Source organism: Hypanus sabinus, chromosome 4, assembly GCF_030144855.1.
Source record: "Hypanus sabinus isolate sHypSab1 chromosome 4, sHypSab1.hap1, whole genome shotgun sequence".
NCBI classification, from domain to species: domain Eukaryota; kingdom Metazoa; phylum Chordata; class Chondrichthyes; order Myliobatiformes; family Dasyatidae; genus Hypanus; species Hypanus sabinus.
In genome coordinates this window covers 189607507-189621850 of record NC_082709.1, presented here as the reverse complement: position 1 = coordinate 189621850, position 14344 = coordinate 189607507, and positions in this window count along the sequence as shown.

Sequence of the window (14344 nt, the reverse complement as noted above, 5' to 3'; positions counted from 1 at the left end):
TTATGATGCATGTCAATGATTCGGACTACTGTATTAAAGGTTTAGTGCCTAAGTTTGCCGATGATACAAAGATAGGTGGGAAGTGTTGAGGAAACATAGAACCTGCAGAGAGACCTAAATAGTTTAGGTGAATGGGCAAAGAAGTGGCAAATGAAATACAATGTTGGAAAGCATATGGTCATGCACTTTGGTGGAAGAAATAAATGGGCGGACTATTATTTAGATTGAGAGAGAATTCAAAATGCAGAGATGTAAAGGGACATGGGAGTCTTTGTGCAGGATACCCTAAAGGTTAACTTTCAGGTTGAGTTGGTTGAGAAGAAAGCGAATGAAAGGTTGGCATTCATTTCTCGAGGTATAGAATATAAGAGCAGGAATGTGATGTTGAGGCTCTATAAAGCACTCATGGGACCACAGTTGGAGTATTGTGTGCAGTTTTGGGCTCCTTATTTTAGAAGGGATTTACTGACATTGGAGAGGGTTCAGAGAAGATTCATGAGCTTGATTCCAGGAATGAAAGGGTTATATGAGGAATGCCTGGCAGCTCTTGGGCTGTATTCCCTGGAGTTCAGGAGAATGAGAGGGGATCTCATAGAAACATTCTGAATGTTAAAAGGCCTGAACAGATTAGATATGGCAAAGTTATTTCCCATGGTAGGGGACTCTAGAACAAGAGGCACGACTTCAGGATTGAAGGACGTCCATTTAGAACGGAGATGTGGAGAAATTACTTTAGTCCGAGGGTGTTAAATCTGTGGAATTTGTTGCCACGAGAAGCCATGGAGGCCAAGTCATTGGGAGTATTTAAGGCAGAGATAGATAGGTTCATGATTAGCCAGGGCATCAAAGGGTATGGAGAGAAGGCAGGGGAATGGGGATGGTTGGAAAAATTGGATCAGCCCATGATTGAATGGCAGAGCAGACTTGATGGGCTGAATGGCCTACTCTGCTGCTATATCTTATGGTCTTATGGTTTAAACAATGTTCACTGACACTGCGTGTCTATTCTGTCAGTGATTTCCTCAACTTTCTTCTGACTTTAGCCTATTTTGTCATGTGCCTCTGAGTATCCTGTAACTTCAGCCTTAAAATGGACTCCCAACCACAGAGGTCAGGCTAACTGGCTTATCATTTCCTTTTTTCTGCCTCCCTTCTTTCTTAAAGAGTGAAGTGACATTTGCAATTTTTCAGGACTCCAGAACAAATCCAGGATCTAGTGAGTTTTGAACAATCATTACCAATGCCTCCATAATCTCTTCAGCTAGCTCTGTCACAACTCTGGGGTATTGTGCAGCATCTGATCCAGGTGACTTATCTACCTTTAGACCTTCAGTCTCACAAACACCTTCTCATTACCTTAGTAATAACAATGGCACTCACTTGTGCTCCCTGACATTCTTGCATTTCTGGCATTCTGCTTGTGCCTTGCACAGTAAAGACTAACTCTCAATACTCAATCAGTTCCTCCACCATTTCTTTGTCCCCCTTTACTACCTCTCCAGTGTCATTTTCCAGCAGTCCAATAAGAACTTTTGCTTCTGTTTTATTCTTTATCTTTCTGAAAAAGAACAGTGTGTGTCCTCTTTTACCTTTTGGATTTCATCTTTTCTCTCAAGTTTTTAGTTGTCTTCTGTTTTTAAAAGCTTCCCAATCCTCTAAATTCCCACTAACTTTTGCTGTATTATAAGTCCCCTCTTTTCCTTTTATGCTGCCTTTAACATCCCTTGTTAGCCATTTCCCTTGTTTTATTCCCCCTTTGGAATACTTCTTCAACTTTGGGATGTATCGATCACACATTCCAGATTGTTCTCTCAAACTCCAGCCATTGTTGTTCTGCCATAATGCTATCATGTTCTCCTGTCATTCTCCTCCAATCATCTTTGGCCAGCTCCTCTGTCACGCCTCAGTAATTCTCTTTACTTCATTGTAATACTGATATACCTGACTTTATCTTCTCCCTCTCAGACTGCAGGGTGAATTCTATGAATGGTGCCCTCATTAGCTTTACTGGATTTGCTATACTCTTGTTGGCTCCTGTCTTTTTGTGTGATCTCAGTGACCACATCTGAAAATGTACTAACTGGTTTCGACTGTTTCACGTAGCCGACAGACTCCTGGCTGCACTATGTAAAATTATTTCAACTTCTGTAATAACAGCCCATTTGACCCAACTGGTGCCTCCTCCTGCCTTCTTATTCCCTCTACATTTCACCCTTATGTTTAATACAGCTCTACTCTTTGCTTTGACCTCTGCCTGCACATCTCCCTAGCTTCCCATCTCACTACCCTGGGAACTATATTGAAGTATAAAGTCCATTTTCCTCCAATTCTACTCATTCATCATAATGTACTTGTGGCCAACAGTAAACGCATGCCTATAAAAATCCTTTAAAAAGACGTTCTGCGGAAGATGACTGATATGCTGTTCCAGAATATTCAGTAAAGTAAGTGTTGAAAGCACTAATTAACAAACATTTTATGCTTGCTTTCAGATGTATTAATCTTCAGAAAACTGTGCAATGTGTCATTTTGAAAATATGCAATAATTGTATCTCCTATTTCTCATCTATTGTAGCATATCATGATTACAATGATTGAGAGGAACAGTTTGCTGGAACACTTACTTCTTCAAGGCAGTGTGGGCGGAGATCCAGCTCAGACTTTTTGGAAGGCATTTGTCTTCTCTGATTGCTGAATGTCATTTATAAAATTAGCTTGACCAGTCATGATACAACATCTAATGAACATATATCTACAGGATAAACTTCGTGTTAGTTCAGCACAAAATAGATAATTTTGAATGGAATAGACTGATTTATGTATAGTAAGTGATGTGAATCCACTTTCTGAGACATGATATTGGCTGCCAGTTCTTCGTCCAAAGGTTTGGTTCACATACCATTCTAGAGAACCAGCCCACACTGCAGAAGGAGAACTTGGTTGGAGAAGCTTTTGTTCAGATGTGACATTCCTCTACAACACTGACTGCCCCCTGGGGTGGACAGAAAAGATTCCACAATGCACTTTTGAAGAGTCTGGGACCAATCAGTAAAGCCCTGGACAATATTTATCCCAATCAACAGTTACAAAAACAGTCAGTTCACCAGCCCATTGTTGTTTGTAGGAGCTTGCCCTGAGCAAATTCTCTGGCAATTGAATAGCAGCCACACCTGTACTTGATTGGTTGTGAAATACTTCAGCATACTCTGAATGGTGCTACTTTAACCTGTCCAAAAGTGAAAGGTCTTGATAAAGTGGATGTGAGAGAAGATCCTTCTGGATGAGAAGAGAGAAGAGATGAAGATGAGAAGAGTCTGAGACCAGAGGACAGAGACTCAGAATAGAGGACCGTCCTTTTAGAATAGAGATGAGGAGGAATTTCTTTAGCCAGAAAGTGGTGTATCTGTGAAATTTTTTGCCACAGGCAGCAGTGGGGGCCAAGTCTTTATGTATATTTAAGCAAGAGGTTGATCGATTTTTGATTGCTCAGGGCACAAAGGGATACATGGAGATGGCAAGAGATTGGAGCTCGGGAAAATTGGATCAGCTATGGTGAAATGGTAGAGCATACTCAATGGGCCAAATGGCCTAATTCTGCTCCTATATCTTATGGTCTTGCATAAATGCACACAAATGCATAAATGTCGTTTTTACTACCTGGAAGGAACTCTCCGTGTATACTATCTGATATCACATAGTTGATGAGCACAACTTTTCTATTTGTTACTTGCAATGCACCTAAAAAGGGTTATTTTGCCCTTGTAGTTTATGCAAAGCTCATATGTCTGGGCAATGGTTATGATGGTCTCGTTGTTGAGGAGTTAAACATCCATTGGTTGTGACTTCATATCTTGTTATAACAAGTTGTAACATTTTGGTAGTATGCCAAGTACTGTCCGCACTTCTAACTTCACTGCCATTCTATTAGCTCTGCAACACCTTTCGATTCTTGTATTGAAGGAATTCCTTCATGCGCATGTCAGAAATCTCCAATAATTCCTGTAAATCCTAATTCTGCAATTGACAAAAGTCTGAATTTCCCATCCTCTATCATTAGCAGGTGTTTGTCTATGAGGCTCTAAATTTCCTCCTTAAACTCTCCATGTCCTTCACCACCAAAAGATTCCACAGAATGCATCTATTCCCAAATACATTGACACCATGAGCTTTTAGCTAGGTGTCTGTTTCCAGTTGGATTTAGCCTCTGTGGGTGTGTTACCACATCACAGGTATGAAATAAATGAAAGCTGCAAATTTGGAGTGTGAAAGTATTGCTGTCTGGACTTGCATAGCAAATAGATGATCACAATTGGTGGTCATTGCCTTTCTGGAGGAGAATCTAGTCATGTTCATACAGTCTGCCAAAGTTAATAACCAGCTTAATGTGGGTGGCTTTCTTGGTGCCCATTCCTCGAATGAGTACTCAAATTAGTCCCACTCCCTACTCTTCCTGTAGTCCTGAAAGTCTCTCCTCTTCAGTGATCTATCCAATTACCCTCAAAATTCACTCCTGAAGCTGTATCCTTGTCCTTTCAGCCTCACACTCCTGATCTTAGCAATTCACTGCATTCCTTTTCCCTATCACAATGATGAGATAATTATCTTCAATCTCATTGTTATAGAATCAAATTCAGATTTATTATCTGAATCAGATTTAATAACTCTGACATATGACAAGAAATGTGTTCCTTTGCAGCAGCAGTACAGTTCAAAGACACAAAAATAAGAACATAAGAAGTAGGAGCATGGAGTAGGCCATCTGTCCTGTTGAGCCTGCTCCACCATTCAATAAGATCATGCATGGCTGACCTGACCATGGCCTCATCTCCACTTAGCTGCCTTTTCCCCATAGCCCTTAATTCCCCTAACATGCAAAAATCTATCCAACCTTGTCTTAAATATATTTACTGAAGTATCCTCCACTGCTTCATTGGGCAGAAAATTCCACAGATTCACCACTCTTTGGGAAAAACAATTCCTCCTCATCTCTATCCTAAATCTACTCCCCCCAATCTTGAGGCTATGTCCCCTAGTTCTGGTCTCATGTACCAGTGGAAACAACTTTCTAATTTCTATCTTATCTATGCCTTTCATAACTTTATGTGCTTTTATAAAATCTCTTCTCATCCCTCTGAATTCCAGTGAGTATAGTCCCAGGTGACACTACCTCTCCTCATAGTCTTAAACCTTCAAAATCTGGAATCAACCTGGTGAACCTCCTCTGCACTACCTCCAAAGCCAGGATATCCTTCGTCAAGTAAGGAGACCAGAACTGCATGCATTACTCCAGATGCAGCCTCACTGGTACCCTGTACAGTTGTGGCATAACTCCCTGCTGTTAAATTCAATCACTGTAGCAATGAAGGCCAAAATTCCATTTGCCTTCTTGATAGCCTTCTGTTCCTGCAAACCAACCTTTTGTGATTCATGCACAACCACTCCCAAGTCCTTCTGCACAACAGCATGCTGCAACCTTTTACCATTTAAATCATAATCTAGCATTCCATTTTCCTTCCAAAGTGAATGACCTCACCTTTACCAACATTGTATTCCATCTACCACATCCCTACACACTCACTTAACCTATGTATATCTCTCTGCAGACTCTCCATATCTTCTGCACGTCAAGTCAAGTCACTTTTATTGTCATTTCGACCATAACTGCTGGTGCAGTACATAGTAAAAATGAGACAACGTTTTTCAGGACCATGGTGTTACATGACACAGTACAAAAACTAGACTGAACTACGTAAAAAAAAAACAACACAGAGAAAGCTACACTTGACTACAGACCTACACAGGACAGCATAAAGTGCACAAAAACAAGTGCAGGCGTTACAATAAATAATAAACAGGACAATAGGGCAAGATGTCAGTCCAGGCTTCGGGTATTGTGGAGTCTGATAGCTTGGGGAAGAAACTGTTACATTGTCTGGTCGTGAGAGCCCGAATGCTTTGGAGCCTTTTCCCAGACAGCAGGAGGGAGAAGAGATTGTATGAGGGGTGCATGGAGTCCTTCATAATGCTGTTTCCTTTGCAGATGCAGCAGGTAGTGTAAATGTCCATAATGGCGGGAAGAGAGACCCCGATGATCTTCTCAGCTGACCTCACTATCCGCTGCAGAGTCTTGCGATCTGAGATGGTGCAGTTTCTGAACCAGGCAGTGATGCAGCTGCTTAGGATGCTCTCAATACAACCCCTGTAGAATGTGATGAGGATGGGGGTGGGAGATGGACATTCCTCAGCCTTCGCAAAAAGTAGAGACGCTGCTGGGCTTTCTTTGCTATGGAGCTGGTGTTGAGGGACCAGGTGAGATTCTCTGTCAGGTGAACACCAAGGAACTTGGTGCTCTTTGCCTTTCCACTCAATTTAGTATCATCAGCAAACTTAGATACAGTACACTTGGTCCCCTCTTCCAGAACATTCATATATATTGTGAACAGTTGCGAGACCAGCACTGACCGCTGTGGCACACCACTCACCACTGAGTAACACCCATGCATCCCAACTCTCTGCTTTCTATTAGTTAACCAGTCCTCTATCCATGCTGATACATCACAGCTTTGCTATTTCTTCTTTAATGATAGCTTCAAGCAAATCTATATATTACAAAAATAAATGGTACAAAAAGTGGAGTAATGAGGTAGTGTAACACATGCACAAATGCTGGAGGGACTCAGCAGGTCAGGCAGCATTTGGGGAGATGAATAAATAGTTTACGCTTCGGACCTAGACCCTTCATTTGTTCCTGATTGAGGGTCTCAGCCTGAAATCTCAACTGTTTATTCTTATCCATAAATGTTGCCTAACCTTTTGAGTCACTCTAGCATTTTGTGTGTGTTGTTCTAGATTTCCAGTCTCTGCAGGATCTCTTGTGAATAATGAAGTAGTTGATGGAATATTCACAACACCCCACTCTTGAAGATGTCCTTAATGGCTGGGAGGGCTGTGGCCTTGATGGAGTTGGCTGAGTTTCTTACCTTCTGCAGCCTCATGTGACTGTCTGTATAAGAGCTTCCATACCAAGTATGATGCAACCAGTCAGAATGCACATTTCTGTAGAAATGTTCAAATCTTTGGTGATATACTACTCCTCAAATTATGAAAGAAGTATGGCTACAGATGTGTCTCCTTTTGATTGCATTAATGTATTGGGTTCCTGAATGTGGTGAACTACATATACCTGTCTGGACACGCCCCCAGCTGACTGCTCTTGTGGCTCCTCCCACAGACCCCTGTATAAAGGCGATCAAGGCCTGAGCCCGGCTTCTCAGTCTCCAGGATGTAGTATGGTGGTCACTCACTGCTTGTTCCTTCTTCCAGTCAATAAAAGCCGATATCTCGCCTTTATGTCTCAGAGTGAGTTATTGATGGTGCATCACTGATAGATTTCTGAGATTTTGACACCCAGGAACTTGAAGCTGCTCACCCTTTCCACTGCTCACCACTCAGTGAAGATTTCCCCTTCTTGCAATCCACCATCTTGTATGCGAAGATTTTGCTGACCCTCTTTCCAGTGAAAGCGTTTTCTCTAAATCAATTCTGTCAAATTTCATGTTAATATTGAACAGCATTGCAGCAATAACACAGTGTAGTATTATGTTCTGTTCTAATTGAGGTACTATAGGAATGATGTGGAAGTTTCAGATAGAGTGCACAGATGATTTACCAGGATGTTGCCTAGATTAGAGTGCATGCTTTGTGAGGATAGATTGAGCAAGCTAGGGCTTTTCTCTTTGGAGCAAAGGAGAATGGGAGGTGACTTAATAGAGGTGGACAAGATGATAAGAGCCATAGATCAAGTGGACAGCCATTGACTTTTCCTCAGGTACAACTGGCTAATACATGGGGGCTTAATTTTAAGGTGATTGGTAGGAAGTATGGGGGGGATGTCAGAGTTGTTTTTTTATGCCTAGAATAGTAGGTGTTAGAACTCCCTGCTGGGGTTGAGGGCAGAGGCTGATACATTAGAGACATTTAAGATAGGCGCACGGATGATATATGGGAGTGAAGGGTTAGACTGACCTTAGAGTAGGTTAATAGGTTAGCACAACATCATGGGTCGAAGGGCCTGTACCATGCTATGTTCTATCTAAGATTCTAGGAGTGAGACTGCCCATTTTCACCTCTGTTTTTCATCTCTGTCTTGTGTCTTACTGAAAAAGCTATCATCTATAGGTTTGTTACATCCACACTGGCCCCAGTAGACACGAGGCTATCCAAGCTTGTGCTGCTTGTGTGCTAGCATGAGTGTCTGTTTCCCCATTACCCTTTCTGCTCACTGACTCACACAGGCTCCTTTAATACTTCCATCCTTCATTCCTGCATTCTTTTTGGGACCTACATTGCTGAGGCTTGCCAAGTCTAGGTAATGTACCCTTGAATGTGTTTGTTGTACTATAGCTGACCTGTATTCAGCCTCAGAGGGTCTCTTTAGAACTGCTTTCCCAGCTGTTGAGGTCCGTGCAGTGAATTATCAACTTGACCATGATCTCTGTACTTTTGCACTTTATCAAAGTAAGGATTCTGTTTTTACTATGTAAGCACAAGAGATTTGCTGATGCTGGAAATCCAGAATAACACAGACAAAATGCTCAGCAGGTCAGGAAGCATCTATGGAAATGAATAAATAGTTGGTGTTTTGGTCTGAGACCATTCATCAAGAGCCAGTGCTGAAGAAGGGTCCTGGCCTGAAATGTCGACCATTTGTTTATTCATTTCCATAGATGCTGCCTGACCTGAACGATTCTGTTTGCTTTCAAACAACTATATTACCTTGTTTGTCTTATAGAGGCAAGAAACTGCCAATGTTGGAAATGTAGAACAACTGAAAAAGCCAGAGGAACTAACAACAATCAAGGCCCAAAATGCCAACTGTTCATTTCCTCCACAGATGCTCCCTAACCTTTTGTACTCCTCCAGTTTTTGTTGTATGCTTCTGAGATTCATATGGATAAATGTCTGTCTCTTTTCCTGTACTCCCTTGAGAGTTGTGTATTTTAATTCCTCTTGCCTGTACTCATTTTTCTACCAAAGAATGTGGCACAGATTGTGCTAGGGTGCAGCCATCTTGGATGCAGCTTTCTCCCCAGCCCAGTGAAAATCCATCTTCCACCATGCTGAGTTCTGTCCCTCAGCTAATGCATGATTGATGCTGATATTGTTTAACCTGATGGACTGCATTCTGCTAATAAGTCTATTACATATCTCTCAATCAAATGGCTTCTGCACTCCTTTCATCAATTTATTTGGTATTTAATTTTAAAACTCCATCAGATTTGTTAAGTGTATTCTACATGAACAAATCCATTTGTGTCCTCAGAAATGTTTCGAATCCTAGTTTTCCAAATGACCTTCACTTAGTGCCAGGTTGTAGTCTCTACCAGAGGTTTAGGTGGCATGAAGTTACCTGCTTGTTCTGTCCACGTCAAGCAGCATGGTGCATTTTAAACCCCCCTGACCTCTGGCACTATTCCAAAATTCCAGAAAAATTAACAGATCTAATATCAGCATCTTCACAGTTTCTACCTTGACATTTTTCAGCAGCCCAGGATTGCCTTGCTGACTTTGACTTTTCCACTCTGAACACTCCGAGTCTTTTTGGTACCATCTCATTATTTTGTCGATCCATTATTGTGGATTGTCATTTAATATGCCAGCAATGTCCTCAAAGCAGTTCTTAATCTGTTCTGTTCTTCGCTGACTTTCCTTTTACATTTTGTATGTTGAGACCGAGTCTTTATGTATATTTAAGGCAAAGGTTGATAGTTTCTGATTGATCAGGGCATGAAGGGATGCGGGGAGAAGGCAGGAGATTGGAGCTAAGGGGAAAATCGAATCAGCCATAATGAAATGGTGGAGCAGACTTGATGTGTCAAATGGCCTAATACTGCTGCTATGTCTTATGGTTTTGTATGATTATATCAAATTTATGGTCCCCTTATTATTTATGATAATAGGCTAGTAACTAAGTCTTCCTTTTTGTGGTGGTCACTCATCTACTATCATAAACTCTTTATTGCTTTTTCCTTCTACAATTCTAACTTGCACTTTTTTTAAATTCCCCATTTTATTTTGAACCTGATAATCAACATTTATCTTCTTATTTTTTTTAATTTGAATTCAAACTTCCTGTCATCATACTCCACATGGAGCTCTGGGCTTGAATGTTCCTTCACACAGCACCACTAGCCCTCCTCCTCAAAGTTCAAAGTAAATTTATTATCAAATACTTATCTACTACCCTGTGATTAATTTTCTTGCAGGCATTTACAGGAGAAAAATAAAAAATTCATTATGAAAGACTATAAACAGTCTGACAAACAGCCAGTGTACAAAAGAAGAAAAACCATGCAAGTAAAAATAATACTGAGAACATGAGTTGTAAAGAATCCTTGAAAGTGAATCTGCAGTTGGTAGAAGCATTTCAGAGTTCTGGTGAATGGCATTATCCATGCCGCTTAAGGAGTCTGATGATTTCGGCACGGACTAGGAGGGCCAGGATGGCCTGTTTCCGTGCTGTGATTGTTATATTTTATGTTATATTAAAGGGTAATGACTATTCCTGAACCTGATGGTGTGAGATCTAAGGATTCTGTACCAATGGTGGCAGTATCAGAATCTGGTTTATTATCACCAGCATGTGACATGAAATTTGTTGACTTAGCAGCAGCAGTTCAATGTAATACATAGTCCAGCAAAGAGAAAATAAATAAATAAATAATAAATAACATCAAAAATAACAAATCAACAAGGAAATCAATTACATATATTGAATAGATTTTTTTAAAGTGGAAAAACAAATACTGCTTTTGTCAGTTGAACAGTGAAGGGTCAGGATATGTTTGAAGGTGTATTCCACTTGAGCCAGGTCCATTTAACTCATTCATATCCATTTTTCATTATTCATTGCTCCTTTTTATTTTCCTGCTTTTCCCTAGCCGCATGATCACTGTTTCTCAGGTACTCCTCCAATGAAACATGCTCAACCTAGCTCACTTTGCTCAGTTGTGTTCACACTGTTGGATGTCCATGGGTACAAAAGGTAAAGCACTCAAGCCATTGCAGCAATAGCCTGTGGTTGTTAGTGATAAATCAAAAGTTCAAAGATTTGTTTATTATCAAAGTGTACAGCTCTGAAATTCTTCTTCTCCAGATAGCCATAAAACCAAGAAAGAAAAGAATGGCAGCATGATAATCAACCCCAATTCCCCCTTCCCCTCACAAAAAAATTAACAAATCCAGAATAGGCACATCGACTCCCAAATACCACACAAATAATGAGAAAGATTGGGTGAAAATGCAGAATATAAAAATCTATAGGACTAAAACTAAATACAGAATGTAAAAAATGTCTACATTCACCCTTGTCACTTTAATTGGTGGAATGGAGATGTATAATGGCTCATGTCTGATCCCGCAGCCATCTCACTATGAGGTTTGTACACAATGCCTCTATCTCCCAGAATCCTCTCAGGGACAACACAGTGCTGAAACACCCAAACAATCTCCAAACTGCAATTCATAGGCTCCAACAGTTCGGAATCATGTTCTGGACAAAAACAAATGTAAAAGACATAAAAGTGAAATATATGGTTTCATGGTACGCAGGTGCCATCTTAATGTAGCTTCTCAGGTCAGGTGTCTTAGTATTCAAGAACCAACTCGGGTTCCCAATCTTTTTTACGCCATCGACCCCTACCATTAACCAAGGAGTCTGTGGATCCCACGTTGGGAACCCTGAAGAGCCAATGATCTTCAGCTGTTTCATTAATAAACAGCTTTCCACCACAAGGTCAGAGATTGGGATATTTGCAATGATTCCCCTCAGCAAATGAAGCAAGATGTGTGTTGACAATTCATGCCACGACGTGTCAAGTGATGAGACACATGTCCTGAGAAATGTCTCAGCAACCAGGCAGAGGGAAGTGTCCAGCTGCTGTTCCTGGACAGTCAGTGGCATTACATCAGCAAGTCCCCTACCATCAGTGTCCTGCATTTTATCCCGACAAAAAAACTAAGTGGAACAGTCACATAAAAATGATAGGCACAAGGGCAGGGCAACAGTCATGAGCTGGTTCCTTAAAGCCGAGGCCCTAGGGTATGACAGGAGCATAGTGAAATTAGTTGTTGCTCTGGTTTTAATTTTCCAACACTCCCTAAATTTATGACTGTTCAATTAGATTAACTAACAAGGTAGTGTCACAGCTATCCAGCTCTAGCAACTGAGTTTCCATAGATGCTTGCTGAGTTCGTCCAGCATTTTGTGTGTGTGTGTGTGTGTCTGTGTCTGTGTGTGTTGCTCAGATTTCCAGCATCTGCAGATTTTCTCTTGTTTGTGAGTGCATAAGCTGGAATTGCCTTGGGATAAATAATGAAATGATAGTGACTTGATGTCATTTTAAGATGTTCTGTATCTACAATATTCAAAATGTACATAAATACCAATGCTTAATAAATCTTAGCGACAAACTTTCAAATTTATCCATTTCACATTATTTTAAATTTACTTGTGATCATTTCTATATTATAAAGACCAAATAAATACTCATTGTGAGATCTTTTGTAGAATGCTGCCATTCATTTGTGGAGAAAGTAGGAGAATGGGTGGAGAGGTGGAAGCCCTGATTGGTGGAGCAGACATTGGGCTGAATGGTCTTCATGTGGAAATATAGACAGGAAAATGTCCTGTGGAGAAAGGAACCCAGATGCCAATACCTGTACTTAATTTCCAGAAGACATTTAGTAAGATGCTCTGTCAAAGGTGGTTGTGGGAAGTAGAAGTTCCTGTGGACGGGCATACGGGAAGGAGACTGAGCTTTGGAGAAGGTTCAGGTTAGGTCACCAGGATGATGTCAGGATTGGACTTTATTAGCTGTAAGAGGGGTTGGACACATTTAGGTTGTCTTTTCTGGAGCATTGGAAGCTGAAGGGCAACCTGATAGGAGTTTATAAAATGAAGAGAGGAAGAAATGAAGTTAGACAGTCAGAGTCTTTTGTCCATTGTTAAAATGTAACTGCTAGAGGATGTAGGTTTAGTATGGGAGGAGGTAAGGGGTATAGATTTAAAGGATTTGGCAAGGCAATTTTTTACAGAGGTGGGTATCTGGAATGCATTGCCTGGGAGTTTGAATGCAATATTTAAAAGGTATTTAGACAGACATATGAACTGGAAGTAAATAAAGGGCTATCTACATTTTCAGGCAGATGGGATTTACTTAATATTGCATCTTGGTCAGTGCAGGCATGGTGGGCTGGAGGACCTGTTCCTGTGCTGTTTTGCCATGTTCTTAAGTGTCTGGATACCCCAACTGAGGGGAAAATCCTCTCAGGATCCATCCACCTTGTCAGCCCCCCTCAGAATCTCTCCTGTTTCAGTTGTGTCTACCTTCTCAACTCCAATGAGTATAAACCCAGTTCACTCAGGCATCTTTCATACAGCAAGCCTTTCATTCTCAGAACCTTAATTACCCTGCAATGCAATCACATCTTTTCTTAAATATAGAGACCGGACTGGTTAACAGTGGAATTCTGCTCTTTAGTATTTACCCAGACTGGTTGACATAGAAACATAGAAAACATACAGCACAATACAGGCCCTTCAGCCCACAAAGCTGTGCCAAACATGTCCTTACCTTAGAAATTACCTAGGGTTACCCATAGCCCTTTATTTTTTTGAGCTCCACGTACCTGTCTAGGAGTCTCTTGAAAGATCCTATCGTATCCGCACTCACCACTCTCTGTGTAAAAAGACTTACTCCTGACATCTTCTCTGTATCTGCTTCCAAGCATCTTAAATGTGTGCCCTCTCATGTTAGCCATTTCAGGCCTGGGAAAAAGTCTCTGACTATCCATACAATCAACACCTCTCATCATCTTATACACCTCTATCAGGTCACCTCTCATTCTCCGTCACTCCAAGGAGAAAAAGCCAAGTTCACTCAACCTATTCTCATAAGGCATTCTCCCCAGTCCAGGCAACATCCTTGTAAATCTCCTCTGCACCCTTTCTATAGTTTCCACGTCCTTCCTGTAGTGAGGCGATAGAACTGATCACAGTACTCCAAGTGGGGTCTGACCTGGGTCCTATATAGCTGCAACATTACCTCTGGGCTCCTAAACTCAATCCCACAATTGATGAAGGCCAATACACTATATGCTTTCTTAACCACAGATTCAACCTGCGTAGCAGGTGAAATTCTATGTATCCGAATACCCCAACTGAGGGGCAAATCCTCTCAGCATCCGCCTTGTCAGCTCTTGTGGTGAAATTCTGCTCTTTACTATTTACCCAGACTGGTTAACAATGAAATTATGCCCGTATTCAGTATTTTTGACATATAAA